The following is a 14674-nucleotide window of genomic DNA, read 5'->3' as shown; positions in this document are numbered from 1 at the left end:
AAATTCTTTAGACTTTCCAGGTACCTTTGTAGCCATGTATACAAACTGCTAAGAAATGTTTTGTTTGATTTGCTTAATTATATGGGTTATAAAAATGAGTACCTATCATACATGATGTTTTGTGATTTACTTTTGATGTTTAATATTGTTTCTAAGAACCAGACCTGATGGGTGTAGTCAAAAAATAATTCATTATAACAATTTGTAATATTCTATAAATATAGCATTATTTATTACTTTTTTACAATGATGACATTTTGATTACTATAAACCATGCTCAGCACTCAGTTTCTGTGGTGCATTTGTTCCAAGACTCCTCCACGGATAGCAAAATCTGTGCAGCTTAGATCTTTAAAATACTAAAGTATTTTGAACATATCCTATACACAACCTCATGAAGATTAAAAAAGTCTCTGTTTCACTTATAATCCTGATACAATGCAAATGCTATGTAAATAATTGTTTTGCTCTACCATTTAGGGAATAATAGCAAGAGGGAAAAGTCTTTATGTGTTTCATACAGATGAGCTTTTCTCTTGAATATTTTCATCTTTCAGTTGGTTGAATCTGTGAATAGGGAAACTGTGGATCCGAGGGTCAAATGTACATTGCAAATATTTTGATATATATTTTTGATGCCCACTCACAAGAAATTTTTGAAGGTATGTGCCTATCAGGTAGAATTTATGAGCAACGAGTTACTCATATAGAGTCATTCTCTAGGTAATGCTAATTATTTTCCAGTGCAGTTATATCAATTTGTATTCCAACAACAGTGTGCACACATGCTCTTGTTGCCTCACATCTTTCTGAGGATTTAATTGTTTTTGCAAATGTAGTAGTTACAAAATAAAAATTCATAGCAATAAATTTTATTTTCTACACTATAAAAAGATGGTTTTTTATTTGTTTGTTGGCTGAGGAATTATTTTTTCACTTTTGTCAAAAGTTTCAGTCTTTCAGGAATGTTTTTATTGAGTTGGCCTATAACATTTTGAATTGTATAAGTTCTAACTGTTGTTTGATGTTAATAATTTGTTGTTGATCTTGTACTTTTCCAGTTTGTGGCTTGTCATTTCACAGATTTTCAAGGGAAAGTTTCAATTTAATAAAATCAAATTTATCTATCTCTTCTCATATTGCATCATCTTAATCACATATTTCATAACTCAAGGATCATAGATATATTCATTCATATTTTTTAGGAATGTCTTAGAAGTCAGCCTGTCATGTTTAATTTTCTAAATAACTTGAAGACAATATTTGAATTTGGTGTGATTTTTGCGTTAAGTTTCATTTTAACCCTGGGGATCAACAACTCTTCCAATAACATTGATTGAATGTTCATTGTTCCTAACTGGTCCAAATTCCATATTTGTTAAATATATCATGCTTCTCTACTTGTGAGTGTGTCTAGTGCTCATTTTATATTCTGTAATGCAAAGTAATTCTCTATTCTTATGCTAACAATAAATAATAAAACTAATGTAACTTTCAGTAAATATTAATGTTCTGATTGCCTCTGTCTTCTTTGTCCAGAATATCTTGGTTACACTTAATCATTTGCTCTGCCTTTTACATTTTAGAATATTATTTGAAAAGCTATTCTTTTTTTATGTTTATTCTTACACCATGGTGTTAGTGATATCTCTCAGGGAAATTCATGTCTCTTTATTCATGAAGTTTAGCTTTAATATGTTCCTCTCCATTCTATAATTATCTTGAAGGAGTTATTGGAATGTATTTTTTACATTATTCCTGGTATATTTGTTTATTATTGAAGTTTGTATTATTTTTTTAAAAGTATATAACTTCTGAGAATAAATAAGATGATACTTATGTTTTTTGTATTCCCTGATAATACATCTACTACAACATTAATAGGAATGTTGATAGTAACCATGTATGTTTTGTACTTTCGAAAGAAAAAAATATATATATATATTGATAGAAAGAGATGATTATATTTCTATATAAAAGTTATGTAGGTTTTTAATATCTATAATACATTTTTCCTTCTCAAAGTCCATTTTCTAAAAAGTATTGTTATTGAAGTTTATCAAAGGTGTCATTTCCATTGACTATATACAGGATATCGATTTTAATCACTAAATGTATTCTATTAATCAAGTGAGTATCTAATATAAAACTACTCATGTATTTCTGTGACAAACCAAAGTTGGTTATGTATATCATTTGCTAGTTTAACATTTAATCATGAATGCTTGGTACTTAACATTACAACATGACTATCTTATCTAATCTCTTCATGAAAATAATAGAATATCTACACTCATGAGCTTTTAACCATCTCCCAACTGACATGCTATCATGTCAGTTTAGTCCTATCTTATTTTTAACTACACACTTTAGACATTTTTTTTTAAATTTTATTCATGCAAGTTTTCTTTAGGTTTAACTGTGTGCTCATTTTCCTTTTTCCCCCCTCTGGTTCATGTTTTTTTATTTTCTTTTTCATTTTAGAGCCACTTTATTTCTTTCATTCTCTGGAATCTCTTTTGTTGTTGTCTGTGGCTATAAATTCTCTTCAATTGGCTCCACTTGGAAAGGTATTTCATTCACTCATCTTTCTGGAAAGTGTGTTTTCTGGTTTTAAAATACTGGTTTGATAGTTATTTTCTCTTGATTTTATAAAAATGTAATTCTATCTGTTACTGTCTAGGGGTGTCGGGTTCATTGTCTCCACTAAGCAAAGAATTAAGGAACACCACAAAGGAATAGCAAGCAAGCCACAGGTTTTCGGTAAAGTGACAGGCTTCTACAAAGAGAAGGAGTCTCAGAGCAGTGAATCTGGTAGAGCAGTTTTAGCCTGTTTTTTCCTATGATCTCTGGAATTTCCTCCTTTCCTTATTGTTTCCTGTGCCCATGCTCTCCTCACTATTATTGATTAATGCCCCTGATGTCCATGGATCTGTTTTAGTTTTTCTATTGGATCCTGTGCTTGGGAACATGAGTATGAAAGTATCTGTCTGATAAGGTCCCCAGCTTGTGTCCATGAGCATTTTCCTCAACCAGGAAATTGACCTTATTAGAAGACCTTCTCTATGCTCCTTTGTTCTGGCCCTGCCCTGGACCTCCTCACTCACCATCTTGCCCTGGCTGCCTAAGCCCGTCTACATCTCCCTCATACCTTTGTTTTGGTCTATTTCATTGGCTTTTACTCAGGAGAGCACCCACACTGAAGACCCTGCAGACATCTAGGGAACACACTACCTGCTGCTATTGTCCCAGGCTTTACATACTACCTGTTTCAGTCTGGAACCCGGATATTTCCTTAACTTTCAAAGAAGTTCAGCAATGCCATAAAAGTTGTAGTATACTTTATTTCAGAACTAGTTGATTCTAGAAAAAGGTCTTAAGACAATATCTAGTTCTCCATATGGGTGAATGTATAAATATTATTAAAGTTTTATTAATGTTATAATTATTATAACCAATAAATAAGTAATTTAAAAACAAAACAAAATAAAATGCAAGTGTGATTATTTACTTCATATTTGAAATAATTATATCAAAGTATTGCCATGGAACATAAACCCTACACAAATGTTGGCATCTGTAAGAAGTGCTAGAATGACACATTCCTGTCTGTATTTTAAAACTCAATTGGCATTTTCAGGCAATACAATGAGAAAGAGTTCTTGCATGGCTCGATATAAAATAAAATTCCAGGAATTTAGAAATATCTAGAAGCATCTTGCTATTCTCGTGTGAGAAGGGGTTAGGCTCTCTAATCAAATGAATCTCAGATCAGAGTATGGTAAACTAAAAAGGAATGAAACAAATAACAGCAAAATATACTTCCGATTGAGTCACTTTCTACTCTCTAACAAAAAAACAATTACTTGGCATGCATAATTTTATTTATTTTTTCTTTATTGGTACTTTTTAGTTATGCATGTCTATAGGATTCATTTTGACATAATTATAAAAGCATGGAATATAATTTGTCCTAATTCAGTCCACAGTACTTCCCCTTCCCCTCCTTTCCTCCCTTCTCTTGTTCCCTTCCCTCTACTCAAAACTGTGTTAGGTGCTTAGGTTTTGAGACTAGAATTTTTGTATGTGAATGGAGGATTCAGAACTACAGTTATTTTGAAAAAAAAAAAAAGAAGATTCTTGTTCTTAGATAGAAACACAACCCATCAAGAGAAAAACACTTTTTACAATTAGAAAGAGATGAGTGAAAATGGGAAGGTAGACCTTCAATGTGAATGAAATTTGGATGGTATGAGATTTAGAGTCTTACATATCTTCCAAAATTTCTGTTACATCACAGAGTCCTCCTGAGTGTAAAGGTTTTCCATAGCATGGATACAAGAAAAGCCTGGTAAGGAAAACTTTTCATATCTGTGAGTGTCACTGTAGTTCAAGCCCTGTATCTTGTTTTTTGAGTTCCTGAAAGTCTACACTATGGTGTTTCAGCCTGTGGGTGTACTGAGGCGTTTTGGTCTTTTTTTTGTTTTTCCTTATTCTAATAGGACTCTTTTGGAATTCTCCTTCCTTCTCATTTACTGTTCTAACCCAACATAATCATACATACAAGAAAAAGGAAAGCTACTGCTATGTTGCAGAATTTTTATAAGCAATATGAGATAAAATAAATGTAAGTTGGAATTACTAGATCACTTTCAGTGCAAATATATATTTTAAGTAAATGCATGCCATCTTCCTTACATGCTCTTTGTAAGATCAGACATTTCTAGAGTGCCTCCAAAATGATATCTAGAGATTTTACTTACATTGAAATATAATCTACATATAAAATAATAGTTCCCATAGTTCCATGAGGATTAACATACATACATATGAATCTATACAATATAAAAACACACCATCATGCAAAGATCCTCACCATCAAAATAAAGAAGAGTTCCATTTCCACAGAAAAAAGTTAATAACTGTAGCCCTTTGTTGTTAAACCTCCAAAAGCAGTTTGTGGCAACCAATGAGATTTTTTTTGTCTCTGTCCTTATACTTTGGCCTTTTTGACCATGTTCTGGCCTCTATAAAAGATTATTTAGTTTATGGAGAGGTTGATTGAACATCAAAAATATCATCACCATGAGGTCATATCAAAATTTATTAATATTCAACAGTCATTTCTAGTTGGATTTGGATGTGGCTTGGAACAAAGTAAACATCAATTTGCAAAATAGCCACATGCAATATGCAAATTTCTCCCCAAATCGCTATGCTTTCATAGCTTTATAAGTCTAAAAATGGAGACAGTGATTGGTGGGAGGTGAAGCCGAGGTTGGCCCAAATTAAGATTTCTTAATCACTGAGTGATGATAATCAGTTTCTGGAATTCACATTGACTTTCAAAACCACAATGATTTTAGTGCAGTCTCGTCCATAGCTTTCAACATCAGTCTGTCTCTATGGTGGAAAATTGAAGAATCTAGCATTGCAAATCCCTGCTGATTGTGCTACCACATGTGCAGACCTCAAACGACTGATCTAGGTAAAATTAGCTGGAATAGCTTTTGTATCATCCACAGAGTGAATAAAAACAAAATAAAACTTTAGAGTTTTGATGCACATGATATTCCCAGTTCTATCTTTTCAAAACTCTAAAGTGAAAAATCAATTAAACTGTTAAGTGTTTCTCTCTGGCTTTCCTTTAGAAAGACTCCAGCTTTGCAAAATGGCAGTTTATATTGCAGAATATAGTATTTCATTTGAATTTCATGATCTTTTATTTCTAATAATAAATTACAATAAGTTGCATGTAGACTTTCCCTTGCACATAGAAAATGTGAATCTAAGGAATTCCTTTCAGTTTCATTCCCAAATATCAGGTTTTTTTCTTCTTTCCCAGCTAAGGTTATTGTTCAGCATAAATCAAAACAGATCTGAAACATGACTAAATTATCCTTTGTGTCAGGAAAATACTGATACTATTCCATTCCTATTATTCAATTTTATTTTCCAAATAAATATACTTTCTCACCTACATGAATTAATATTCAAACCACTGCTGAGTTGAAACTCTTCAGGAAAGAAAAAAAAAACTGTTGAAGCACTCCTAACAAACATCTACATTCTCCTGTCATCATTGTGAAATATCAATCAATTAAGCTAAATATTGGCCAAGATTTTGAATTACATTTATGCATATCTTTCTCATCTCTTCATATGCATAATCACAATCTTCCTAAGGTGAAAATAATGTTTATTTTATCTGTCATTCTTCTCAAGGTAATCCCAAGTATATCAATATCCATTATTAAACAACCAACATTTAATTAAGTTATGCACAGGTGCACACACGCACACACACACACACACACAAAAAAAAAAAAAAAAAAAAACACCAAGTATCCTAGTTGTCTGAACAAAAAATAACCATGTGGGACTGTTGAATTAAGCAAATTATTGAGAAACATTTTTTTTTTACCTGTGAACAGAGTATATTTTGCAGGAAGACTTACCACTTACTTACCCTAGGTTAATCTCAAAAATGAGTGCAGTAATCTATTAATTTGACCATTTCTTTCACTAAGCTGAAAATTCCTTGAGACTGTAATGTCTGACTTCTTTATTTTGGGAGTCCTTCATATTTTCCAAAACTATTTTCTTCATACTGCAGTGGTTGTAAAGAGAGAAGCTATTTAAATATGCAAAATTTTAAAAGTTTTAAAAAATGGGTCAGGTATCTAAATTAGAAACACTCACTCAAATTGGGCTATCTGCTTCAGGATGATATCAAGATCTTACGACATTTAAAGCTGAGCTAACTCTTTGTGGTCTATTTAATGAGGACATCAATCCCAATCTTGATGACTTTGCTTTCATGATCTAATTATGTTCCAAAGGTTCTATCTAATAACATCAGTTTCGGGGTTAGGACTTCAATGTATGAATTTTGGGGTACTCACAAATATTAAGATCTTATTACCTATTAAGTAAAGTTCAAAATTTCTGTGCATTTTAATTATTATTCTTATATAATGAGAATATATATAATCAGAATGAAGCATTAAAATTTGCTTGAATTAATACTTCTAAAAAGCTTTCTTATAGACTTGATAAATAGCTAAGTTCTTTTATTGTATTAAAATATTTTTATATTTTGGGGGTTTAATCTTATATTTGAGTATATAAAATATTAATATGACTTTAAAATAATATATTCAAATTTAAAATATAGTGTTGAGCAAAGATGCTTGGAATGTCTATAGAGGTTGGAAATAAGACAGACTCAGTGGACTTACCATATTTGTAACTCATTTTGTAAGTCTGACTAGTTGAATGCCAACACATTATAGAAGTGGCCATGAGCAAGTAGGTCTAATAATACAGAAGTTAGGGACTGGGGATATAGCTCAGTTGGTAGAGTGCTTGTCTGGGATGCACACAGCCCTGGGTTCAATCCCCAGCACCCCCTCCCAAATAGTATTTATATTCTGTATTATAAGCAGTAGGAAGAAAGTTTTGCGGTCTGAAGTAATGTGATTTTTTTTTTAATTGACATGATCTTTTTTGGATACTGGAGCTTGTGAAGTAAATGTCATATATGCTGTATTTTAAAGCAAAAGTCCCTTGCTATTCCTTGACTCTGCAGCATGCTAGCAAAATGTATAAATTCACCCAACCATATCAGAATTAACTGCCACTGGGAGTTCTGAATTCTGGAGCCTTGGCAACTAAAAAGCCTGGTTAATTTTAGTAAAGTGACAATTTTCCCCTGTAGGCCGATAATTTCTTTCCCATAAATTGAAGGATATGGATCTAATAAACTCTGGTTCTTTGCACTTTGCATCATCCTATGATTCTCTCTGGTTACTCTGCATATTCACTTAGCATATCTTCTTATGGGAACTCAAGAGTAAAACTATTCCTAGATTAAAAACATGAAATACCTTATCAACTGCAACTCACTTCTAGTAACAATAAGAAAGCTCTAAGCTACAAGGAACCAGAGAAGGTGATGTCATCCTTACCTTATCTGTATCTTCCTTCAAATTTATTCTTTTTTATTATGGCAAATACACACACACACACACACACACACACACACACACACACACATACACACTAATGATAAATTTAACATTAATATATATTGCCCTTAAATTTATCATTTTAACCATTTTGAATGTATAATTCAGTAGCATTAAGTACATTAGAGCAACCATAACAAACATCCATTTCCAGAACATTTTTGTCTTCTTTAACTGAAACTCTATGTCCATTAAACATGAACTTCCCATTCCCCTATCCTAACAGATATTGGTAACAATCATAATACTTTCTATCTCTGTGAATTGAATTACTATAGGAATTTCATTTTTTAATCCCTTTGTGATTGATTTATTTACTTTTGTACAACATGTTCAAAAATTTTTCATATTGTACCATGTGTCACAATTCCTTCATTATATAGACCAAATAGGCTATTTTTATGTATAGTCCTTATTTTATTTATACACTTATCCATTGATACACATTTGAGTTGCTTCTACTTTTTGGCCATTAATAATGCTACGTGAGTATGGCTATATGAATATGTTTCAAGTCCCCAATTTCACTTCTTTTGAGTATATATGCAGACATAAAACTGCTGCATTATATGGTAATTTGATAGTTAATATTCCACAGGGATTTCGGTTATGTTTGTTACTTCGTCTGTACCACATTAAATTCTCACTAGTGAGGCACAAGTTTTCTGGTTTGTCTATATGATCACCAACACTCATTATTTTCTTTTTCTTTTTTGTAAAATTTTGATGATAGCTGATTTACTGGGTATGAAATGACATCTCATTATTATTTTGATTGCATTTTCCTAATGTCTAGTGATATTGAGTATATTTTCATGTGATTTTTGTCTGTACATCTGTTTTGGAGAAATATCTATTTTAACGTTTTGCCAATTTTTGAATTGGGTTGTTTAATTTTTGGTTGTTAAATTGCGTTTGTTTATGTATTCTGTGTATCAATCACTTACCAGATATACTATTTGAAAACATTTTCTTGCATTTCTCTGTTTTTTTTTTTTTTTACTCTGTTGATAGAGTCCTTTAGTACATGGAAGTTTTAATTCCAATGAGGTCCAATTTATCTATTTCTTTTCTTGGCAGTGATTTTAGTAGAATATCCAAAATATCATGGGCAAATCTAGTGTCATGAAATTTGTTCTGAATGGTTTGTTTTCTAAGAGCTTTACTATGTTAGCACTAATGTTTGGGACTCAAATCTATCTTGACTTAATGAAAAATAGGTTTACTAATGACTGATCCACCCTTGTGTGGAGAATAGCAAAGATCATCACTATGTCAACTCTCAAAAACATGAATCCACATACTTTTCCCATTGCCTCCTGGGTTTTTGCTTTAGACCATCAAGCACTGGTTACCTATGCGTGTGAATGTTGTGAGAAATAACACACTTACACACAAGTTGAAATGGTTTGTTACTTACAGATAAGTAGAAGGAACAAAATTTTTGGTTCCACTGTGAATTATTCCCCCAACTCTCAAGAAAACTGCCCAGTGTGGATAAAGTCTTAACTACAATTTCCCCACCTTGCTATACAGCAGAGGGATTTCCTGAGTTATATATTTCAGAGGCCGTAAGATTCATTGAGACTAGTTTGAAAAAAAAATCCTACTTCTAAGGGAGAGAGGAAAAAAGCCCAGACAGTCCTGAATATTTCCTCCCTATATCAGGATATTGCATTTTCAACACATTCTACATTTATTTTTGAGAGCTACAAATGAGAACAAGAAATAATTAGGTAAATCCAAAGCTACTGAAGTACTGTTTTGAAACTTTTGTACACCGTATAAGGTATGAGTCCAACTTCATTTTCTTTCTTTCTTTTTTTGCATGTGAGTATTGAGCTTAATAATTTGATGAAAAGACTTGTCTCTTCCACATTGAATCACCTTAACACCTTGGACAAAAATTATTACTACACATGTGAGAATACGTTTCCAGAACCTTTAGTCTGTGCTGTACATGTGTATTTCTGCATTTATGCCAGTACCATATTGTTTAGGTTACCATAACTATGTAGTAGGTTTTGAAATCAGGAAATATGAGATCTTTACATTGATTCTTTTTCAATATTGTTTAACTATTTCAAGTCCTTTGAATTTCCACATAAATTGTAGAATGGATTTTCTATTTATGCAAAAGACATCATATCAATTTTGATGGAGTTTGCACTAAATCTGTAGATTGCTTTGGATAGTACTGTGATCTTGAATTTCTATGCACAAAGATCAAACTATCTGAAAAAGAAATTAGAAAACAATTCCAGGTAAAGTTGCCCCCAAAGAATAAAATATTTAGAAATAAATTTAATAATTAAAGATTTTACTAACTATAAAATGTTGCAGTAAGAAATTAAAGACAAATGAAACAAATGGAAAAACATCCTTTCTTCATGGATTGAAAGACTATCAAGATTTCAATACTTCCCAAAGTGACATAGAGCTTCAGTGGATTTCCCATATGGTTTCCTCTTGCACTTTTTGATCTTTAATTCACTTTGAGTTGATTTTTTATAGCTAGTGGGCTACAGAGTCTAATTTCATTATTCTTCATGTGGATATATAATTTTCCTAAACTACTTTTGAGTAGATGATTCTTTTATCATTATTTTTTTCTTAGTTTTTTAAACAAAAGTCAGTTGCCTATAAATGCATGTCTAATTGCTCTGATTAGGTCCTCTACTACTATGCTGAATAGAAGTGGCAAGAACAAAAATCTTTGCCTTGTTCCAGGTCTTAGAGGAACTTCCACTTTTTCTTATTGTATATATCTATAAGTATATCATATATGTTCTTTACTGTCCTTTACTATGTTGATACACATTCCTTATATATAATTAGGAGAGTTTTTATCATGAAGGATGTAATTTTGTCAAATCTTTTTTCTTCACCTATTGAAATAGTCATGTTTTTTGTTCTTCATTTTTTTAATTAAATGTGTCAAATTTATTGATTTACATATGTTGAATTATTATTATATTCCTGAGATAAATTTCACTTGATCATGGTGAAAGATCTATTTAATTTGCTGTTGAATTTGATTTGTCAGTATATCATTGAGGATTTTTTCCATTTATGTTCATCAAGGATATTGGACTGTGGTTTTCTTTTTTTATAGTATTTTTGTCTGGCTATGGTGTCAGAGTGATACTGCCAGCATATAATGAGTTTGGAAGTATTATGTCCCCTTCATTTTTTTGGAAGAGTTTGAAAAGAACTGGCACTAATTCTTTAAATGTTTGGTAGAATTTATCACTGATGACATCTGGACCTATAAACTTCTTTGTTGGATGACATTATATTATTGATTCAATCACCTTGTTATTGGTATGTTAAGATATTCTATTTCTTAATGATTCAGTCAAGGCAAGTTTTTTGTATATATAATCTTGCCCATTTAATCTAGATTATCCAATTCATTATCATATAACAAATTATTATCATATGATTATGATTATGTAATTTTTTGTAACACTCCCTTAATATTGTTAATATTTTTATCTTAAAAGCTTATAAATCAATACAAATTTGAAAAATTAACAAAATATTTTTTTCAATTAAATTCTCTAATTTTTGATGTTTTAAAACATTTTCTTTCTTTTTTTTCTGTTTGTATTCTTTTCAAATTCATTTAGAAATTAAGTTGAAGACATGATTTTTTTCTAATTACAAAATCAGATACCTAATTTAAAATTTTCACATGCATAATCCAAATACCCATAATTCTTCCAAGAAATTCAAAACTGATACTGCAATATTTCCAAAATATATTTCATATTCAGTTTGTTTTAGTTGGGATGCACCAAAGATCACAATTTACATTTATTTTTTTATATGTGCATCTCTTTTATTATAGAATAGTGACCCTGCTCTGTGTATGTATAGATGTGTACATGTGTATGTAAACATGGGAGTGTGTTTCATTTAAATCAATGGTATTTTTCAATTATCTGTGCTAATTTTCTTGCAAAATAGCCCATGTCCTGGATATTTTTAATTTCTTCCCTTATAATAATAAGGATAAATTATTTTTGCATGTATTCAACATACTTGAAATTACATATTCTTCACTGAATTGTATCAGGAATCATATGTCAGTTTCTAATATTTTTCTAATACTAACATTGGCCTTTAGTAAAGGTGGTATCTATCAGATCTTCCTACTGTTTAGATATATTATATTTCATTCTGTAATTCATAAGTAATTTTTAGATAATATATTTAGACCCTGTTTATATCACCAACAAACTTCCAGTCTATATATTGCTTATTGTTGTCATTCTCATGATATTATAAAATCACCCTGATTTTAATTGTGCTATGATCTAAATGTTTGTATTGCTTTCAAAGTTCATATGTTGAAATGTAGCCCTCAAGGTGATCATATTGTGGGGGGCTTTTGGGAGGTGCTTCAATCCCATAATGGAGATGGAGGCAGGGATCATGGGAGGAATGGAGTAACTTTAGATAGGGCAAAGGGGAGGGGTAGAGAGGGGTGATGGGGGTGGGAAAGATGGTGGAATGAGATGGACGTCATTACCCTAAGTACAGGTATGAAGACATGAATGGTGTGGCTCTTCTTTGTGTATAACCAGAGACATGAAAAATTATGCTCTATTTGTGTACTGTGAGTTTAAATACATTCTTCTGTCATGTATACCAAATTAGAATAAATGAATAAATTTTAATTAAAAGACTGGAGGGAGTATGTTTTCTCTTTTCCATATGAGGACACAGAGAAAAGGCCCATGATGAATGGGTCCCTCACCAGACATCATATCTCTTTCTGCCTTGATCTTAGATTTCTCAGCCTCTTAGATGTAGGAGGAGTCCATTTTTATTGTTAATAAATTATGCTATAAGAATAAAACAAATTGCTATTTTTATCATAAAAAAGTAAAGAAGCAAGTTAACTATTCTTTCAGCTTATATATTAAAATTAAATGAAATATTCTCATTTGCTATATTTAATATAAAATGCAAGGGAACACTTAACCTGAGGAATAAGTTGGATCACTCTGAAAAATACACTATTAAATGGTTTTGTAATATTAGCATTATAATTATTCCAAAGCATTGCAATTATTTCTAATATATTGTTATATTGATCTTATTAAAATACTTCTATTTTAATGTCTTGTTATGCCATAAAATGCCACTCTAAGTATTCTTGTTAAAAATAATTTGCATTTTCAATCATTAATTAGTCTAATCAAACAACATTTATTATGTGACTATTTCTCCTGTCCCAATAAAAGAGTTGATTTAAGAGAAGTAAAAGACATTTTGTGTCTCAGGAAGATAAAATTTGGGTGAAAAAAATAAATGATTTTAATATAGTAAGAATGTGGTTATAAGATCAATAAGTTGCTAAAAGAAGTCAATTGCTGAACATGAGTTTTGAATTTTTTTCCCAATGTAATCAACTTTAGGTAACACATATATTATTTAATAAGCTCCTTAGAATAAACTTGATAAAATAAGCCTAATGATAACCAAATTGTAACCTAAATGCATTTTATACTTTTATTTAATAAGTTGAAAAATGTATAAGAACATAAGTAGAAATCCAGAGGCTTTTATTCCCTATATGGAATTAACAGTTTCCTGTTATTTAAATTGTATAAGCATTTAACATTTTAAAAATTTATAGTAAAATTGCATTTTCTCACTATTATAAAGGTTTATTGTAAGTATAACTACCAATCAAAGACTTTGTTCTCCTTGAAATATAATTATTGTGATTTTTTGCCTGCTAATGATTTCCATCTATTTATTTAGCACCCAGGATTGTAATATCAATATTATTTCAAAAGGTGCATTGAACAAAATCCTTTTCTAAAAGACAGAATAGGTACATGCAATTTTGTAGCATATTAGCTACATGTAAATAATTATAAGCTGTATGGATTAATTTCAAGCCTGCTATTTGGCTATCTCCTGTGCAGTTTTTTATTCCTATTTGTAGATGAGATTGATTTCCTTGTTTACAGAAGCTGTAGGTCCTGTAAGGAGTAGTGCATTAGCAAAGATACAATGAAAGTATCACATTAGTTCAAAGTGACATAAGACAATAACATTCCAGCCTCCTTAGTTCGTCTTTTCAGTTTCTGAACAAGATGCTATATGGCTTAAGGAGTCAGGTGTGGTGGCTCATGCCTGTAATCCCAGGGACTCAGGAGGCTAAGGCAGGAGGATCAAAAATTCAGGGCCAGCTTCAGCAATTCAGGGAGTCCCTGAGCAACTTAGTGAGACCTTGTCTCAAAATTTTAAAAATGCTGTATGGTTTGATGTCTATGATGCTCTGAGTAAGACAGAAATTGCTGGCTAGTCTTTATTCAGATAGTGTGTGGTAGGTTATTTATAAAACATTTCAAGATGTTAGACCATGCACATTGATTGTAGGCCACAAACAAAAAGCAAAATAATACAATGAGGAAGGACCTTAGATAAGGAACAAGCAATCATGCCTGTAGAAAGTGTTAGGAAGACAAATTTCAGATTCTATACATTCCTGGACTGTTAGAAATAGCATTTGGACATGGCCTTGTTTATTTTCTGATGCGAGATAAGTTATGGAAATTCACTTTATATTCATTAGGATGCTGTGCAATATGGATGCCTGGATACCCAAAGGAAACAATGAA

This window comes from Urocitellus parryii, chromosome 7 (genome assembly GCF_045843805.1).
Source record: "Urocitellus parryii isolate mUroPar1 chromosome 7, mUroPar1.hap1, whole genome shotgun sequence".
NCBI lineage: Eukaryota > Metazoa > Chordata > Mammalia > Rodentia > Sciuridae > Urocitellus > Urocitellus parryii.
This window is presented reverse-complemented; position numbering follows the sequence as displayed.